Source organism: Carica papaya, chromosome 7 (assembly GCF_054855325.1).
Source record: "Carica papaya isolate Zhongbai chromosome 7, ASM5485532v1, whole genome shotgun sequence".
NCBI lineage: Eukaryota > Viridiplantae > Streptophyta > Magnoliopsida > Brassicales > Caricaceae > Carica > Carica papaya.
In genome coordinates, this window is record NC_142315.1 from 18333130 (window position 1) to 18339569 (window position 6440).

Consider the following 6440-nt stretch of genomic DNA (forward strand, 5'->3'; position numbering starts at 1 on the left):
TGCCACTCATGTAAACGTCCTTGTTCACATGTGTGGGCAAGCACATGTGTAGGAGGGGCAACCCCACCCGCAAGGTTCCCTCACACGTGAGAGAGGTCGTTTTTACAACAGAAAGAGTTATTCTCAAGCTGTACTTCTTTTTTCTAGGCGATCATCAAGAAGAATCCTCATTGGAATAAAAAGTATGTGGATAAAGGGAGAAAAGAAAAAACAAAAGAAGTAGAGTCCTACTGTAATACCCCACCCATCACTGTACTTAATTGATTTCAAAGAAATCCTATTTTTTCAGGCCTTTAGGCCGCATTAAACTCATTTAATTTATTCCGCAAGTTATTATTGTAATGTGTGAATTATACCGATTTTAATTATTTTTATATTATTTAAATTTTTATTTTTAATTAATTCTATTTAATTTTATTTTAATTACATTAATTTTATTTTTACTTTATTTTAGTATGATTAAAAATGAATTTAGAAAAAAACGGCAAAGTGGAAGAAATCCCGTGGGAAAATCCAACGAGAAAGGGGTGCTCTCCGTGTGGGCACTTGTGAATTGTGCGCGCGCACGGGTGCACAACAGGCTCGAAACGAGCACACAACAAAAATTATTAAGTGGAAATGTACTATCGTGACTATAGAAATCTGATAGGGCCACTATAGTTTGTACGGTCGTGGTCGTAGATCATAGATCGTACCATGGTTTGGCTAAGTGGAAATGTGCCTGAGTAAATTGTCGTTATCCATATCTAATCTGGTCATTCTATATAGGTAGTCGGAAATCTATATCTGCCTTCAGAGATAGAAGTTATAATAACTTTGTGAAGCTTGACACAAAAATCTGAGCATTTCATAATTTATTTGATTTTCTCTATTATTTGGTATGATGTGTGTTAGTTTATATTAACATATTATTTTCTCTAATTAATAAATTATTTTCATAATGTAAGATAGGTCTTCGAAATAACCAAATGATAAGTATTTATGTTAGAATAATTCACCTTTAAAACCTTACGATATTATTTAAATATTATTTTTTTTATTGAGCTTATAGAACTCACTCTTCTCATGCCCTCCCCCTCCCCCTCGACGAGGAAGAAAATGAGGAACTGCCAGCTGACTTACCTATTGAAGTTTATGAGGATCTCGTGGATCCACAAAACTTGAGTGTATGATTGTTCCCGCACTCTGATGAGTCCAATAGTGTAATGAAAGAAGTTACCCTCTTTTATATTTTGATTTTGTATTTTGTAGCCACTTCTAGCCTTAATTATATATATGTAATTGGAACTCATATATATTTGTAAAGGATATGTATTAATTTATTCCGCTATATAAAATTTTATCATGCACTCATAATTCTATTTCTGTATCTGATACCTACATGCCTTAATTAGCATTTGGAATGTCACAGATGGTATTAGAGCAGAATTACATGGATCAAATCCCTTACACTGAGGCCTTAGGTCGAAAGACCCTTAGAGTACCTAGGAAGAATAAGTCCTATTTTTAAAAATCAGACCACCAACTCGTATCTTCTTTTCTTTTATAGGAATGACGCAAGGAAGACCATTCGTAGAGCGTACTGAGCGATCTGAAACCCTAGATCACTCGACCAAGGCTGAATTTGCCGAACTTTTCAGAACCGTCCAGAAATTAATTGCAGCCGTAGGACAAAATCAAGCCAACCCTTATCCACCTCCTGCCCCAGAATACCAAACGACCGAAAGGTCCATTTCCCACAACATAGTGGAGTTTAGGAAGCTTAACCCGCCTCATTTCGAAGGTGGCCCTGATCTCTTAGTAGCCGAAGTCTGGATCCTATAGATAGAAAAAATTTTCTCTCTCTTAGACCTAACTGAGGAACATAAAGTTTTTCTAGCAGCCTTTATGCTAAACAGTGAAGCAGAACACTAGTGACGACTTAACAAGGAAATACTTCCTACCCCTACCACCTTAGAAGTTTTGATGGGTGCATTCTTTGATAATTTCTTTCCTGCCTATGTTCGGGAAAAAAAGGAGTAGAAATTTTAGAATCTTCGCCAAAAAAACCTAACGATTGCCTAGTATGCAGCCCGTTTTGTCCAACTATCTAGATTCACCTCTTTAATGGTCACCCCCTGAAAGTAAAAAAGCTAGAAAGTTTCTAAAGGGCCTTCGTGCTGATATCAATGGTTGGGTTGCAATGCTGAGACCCAGCTCATATGCGAAGGTGCTAGAACATGCCTAATTGGCTGAAGACCTCATTTCACATGCCCAAGAACAACAACCCTAACAACCTAGAAGGAGATTGCCAGATCCAGTAAGTAGCCACCTCAATAAACGAATTAGAGTTACCATTTCCCCTACCTTGACTTCACCTGTAGCTCAGCTTGCCTGACCTAACCAACCCTGTCAGCATTGTGGTCACTCGCATGGTGACTTGCCATGTCGACATATCAATCACGCCTATTATTGGTGCAGAAGCACCCAACATCTTATAAAAGATTACCCCCAACGACCGAAGGAGATAACCAAGCTTGTAGCACAGGCTTGTGTGTACCACCTAGATGAACCTGCTGCTCTCCCCACTCCTGTTCTTATTCAGGGTATGCTTTTCTATTCATGATACTTCTGCCAAGACTTTGATCGATATAAGTGCTACTCACTCTTTTATTTTCTGTGCATTTACTTCTAATCTTGATTTTAGGCCAGAACCTTTAGCAAAAATATTAATAGTAGAAACTTCTTCTAGGGGACTATTAGAAGCTCACTGTGTATATAAAGATTATAAGATAAAAGTTTCAGGGATAGAAGTATTTGTGAATATAATAGTGTTAAATTTTTCAGGATTTGATGTGATATTAAGAATGGACTGGTTAGAAAAGTATAAAGCAATAAGCGATTGTGAAAGTAAAATTATAACTTTGCGGTCCATGAAAAAGGAATAAAATCTATTGTTATTATTTTTCCTAACAATTGAATAAATAAGAATATGGGTGTTGATCCTGCTGTGTGTTCTATACCGATTGTTTGCAATTTTTCAGATGTCGTTCTCATTGAACTTCTTAGTTTGCCTCCCCCACGAGAAGTAGAGTTCCTAATTGAACTGCTGCCCAGAACCCAACCAATCTCGAAGCCCGCATATCGTATGAATCAAGCTGAACTTACGGAGTTGGAAAATCAGCTTTCTGAACTAATTACCTGGATGTTTATCCGCCCTAGTCATTCTCCTTGGGGCGCTCCCATATTGTTCGTGAAAAAGAAAGATGGTTTCCTCAGACTTTGTGTGGACTACCAGGAACTCAACCTAGCGATAGTTAAAAGTAAGTGCTCCTTACCTTGGATCGACCACCTCTTTAATCAATTGTAAGGAGCTACAGTCTTCTTTAAGATTGACCTCAGAATGAGATATTATCAGCTGAGAGTCAAGGAATAAGATATTCTGAAGACTGCTTTCTAGTGTAGGTACAGTTTGTACGAATTCAGGGTAAGCCCGTTCAAGTTAACCAATGCCTTTGCAACCTTTTCGGACCTCATAAACATAATTTTCTGGCATGCACTAGATTAGTACGTCATTTTTTTTATTGATGACATCTTAGTGTACTCTAAGAGTCTGGAGGAACATCCAGTACACTTGACTGAAGTGTTAGAGACCCTTCGCCGGAACCAATTGTATGCTAAACTTAGCAAATACTCCTTCTGGTTGGATCAAGTTTCCTTCCTTGGTCATGTAATTTTGAGTGAAGGAGTTTTTGTAGATCCATCCAAGGTTGAAATAGTGGTCAACTAGACTCCACCCACTAATGTGGCTGAGGTACGTAGTTTCGTTAGCTTGGTAGGTTACTATCCATGATTCATTGACAGATTTGCTAAGATTGTCGCTTTATTGACTCGACTCACCTGAAAGAGTGTACCATTTGTTTGGAATTACGAATGCAATGAAAGCTTCATGGAATTGAAGCATCGTTTCACATCTACTCCTGTATTGATCCTTCCTAACAATATTAGAAGATTTCAGGTGTATTGTGACGCATCTCATATTAGCTTAGAGTGTGTCTTGATGCAGTATGGTAAAGTAGTCGCTTATGGATTCCGACAGTTGAAACCTCATGAGCGAAACTACCTTACCCATGACCTAGAGTTGACGACCATCATTTTTATCCTAAAGATATGGTGTCACTACCTGTTTGGTCAAACTTTCGAGATTTATACTGACCATAAGATTTTGAAGTACATCTTCTCTAGAGGGAGTTAACTATGAGACAGAGATGCTGAGTGGATCTTCTGAAGGACTATGATTGTAAGATCATCTATCACCCCAGTAGAGGAAATGTTGTTGCAGATGTGCTAAGTCAAAAGAAGTCTATAGTATTGGCCCAAACCATGGCCTCCACTTGGAAATTGATGGATACTATGCAGTCTCTCTGCCTTAGCTACTATGACAAAGACACCTATCTTGCTCAGATCTGAGCCCTGTCGGATCTCTTTATGAAAATCTGGGAAGCTTAGTCTACGGACCCAAAACTCACCAAGAATTTAGGTAAGTTCTCCTCTAATAAATTTCTTAATTTTAGAATTTCAGATGATGGATTGTTTAGATTTCGAAACTGAATTTGGTCCCTGTCGTTGTAAGGGCAGATATTCTCAAGACCACCCATGCTTCCAAGCTACCCATCCATTCCAGGAGTATCAAGATGTATCGAGACTTAATGCGTTAATACTGGTGACCGGGAATAAAGAAATACATAGTCGACTACATCTCCCAATGCCTCACCAGCAAGAGGACTAAGGCAAAACATTAGAGACCTGATCGTTTGTTACAAGGCCTCCAAATTCCTGAGTGGAAGTGGGAGCATGTAACCATAGATTGTTGACTCAACTCCCTTCTTTTCCTCATTCTTCAGCCATCTTGAGTTAAAGGTAGAAGTAGTATGGAATATTCTCTTACCTTTACTCTGTAGTTGTCTCTCAATCTATATGGCCATGTGGACCATGTCCTCCACCTCCACATAGTGTTGTAATTCCACCATGTTAACGATGTCTCTATTGAGACCTCCGAGGAATCTCGCCATAGTTACTTCAGGATCTTCTTCTTTATTTTCCCTGATCATAGCCATCTCTATCTCCTTGTGGTAGTCCTCAACGGACATAGACTCCTACGTTAAACGCTGTGACTTTTGATGTATCTCTTTTTAGTAGTAAGTGGGTACAAACTTTTTCACATGATTGCTTTTATCTCTCTCAAGGAGGATATTAGTCGCTCTTTCTTATGCCGTCTAATGAGGAGTAGTTGATCCCACCACACTAAGGCATAGCTAGTGAACTCTACCACTGCTAGTTTGATCTCCTTTTCCTCGTGGTAGTTGTGGCAGTCAAAGGCTAGTTTTACATTCCTCTCCCACTCCAAATATGCTTTAACATCATTTCTACCATTGAAAGGTCGTACTATCATCTTGATGGAGTTGATATTACTATTCCTTTTTTCTTCTCTCTTCTCCGCCCTATCTTCCTCCTCATCATTACAGGACCCGACCTCATCATCATGGTGTTGAGTCCTAGGCTGTTTGGTGTTTGCAGTCCCGTGCCTTTCCTCACTTTGGCCACCAATTAGATTATCCATCTTTTTATTGAGTTATCTCAGTTTTGCTTGCATAGCCTCCAGAAAGAGTATTATGTCGATGGGGCTTTGGTGCTTGCTTTACATCTTTAGAAAAGAGTTCCCTGTAAAAGAGGTTAGTAATAACAAATAAAGATTCTTCACTGGTCTCTCGTGTTTTACTCACTTGGCTTTTACCTTTTGATATTCTCACACATTATTGCTTTTTACCTTTTTATCTCCCACCCTCAAGTTGAGTGTCAAATATATTCTCTTGAATAAAAGTGTTCTCAAATATTATTTTAAAATACTGCAAGGAGTTCTATAGAACAAATACCGCACCAATACTAGAAGTAAGAGTGTAACACACGGAGAAAGAGGTAGTGTGTTATCAATTATGCTAAACTCTAAGATGCATTTAGATTGTAATACCCCACCCATCACTGTACTAAAATGATTTGGAAACCCTTTTATTCGGGCCTTTGGCTGCGTTAAACTTAATTAATTTACATTACTTAATATTTATCATAATTCGTAATTTTGGTTGATTTTTATTCATTTAATTTAATTTATTTTATTTTAAATAATTTTATTCTAACTGATTTAAATTACATATGAAAATTGAGAAAAAAATTAAAAAAAAAACAACGAATTGGGAAGAAAATCCCATGGAAAAAATCTCGCGATGAGTCTGGTTACCAGTGCGAGTGTTGAGCACTGTGCGTGCGCATATGCGCGCACAGTGGTCACGAGACGTGCGTGCGTGCACGTAGACAAGACGTGCGCACAGTGCACACGTCCACTCCGCGCATATGGTGAGGGGTCAAAACTTGCACGCGTCCTGTCGCGTGCAGGCGGGCTATCC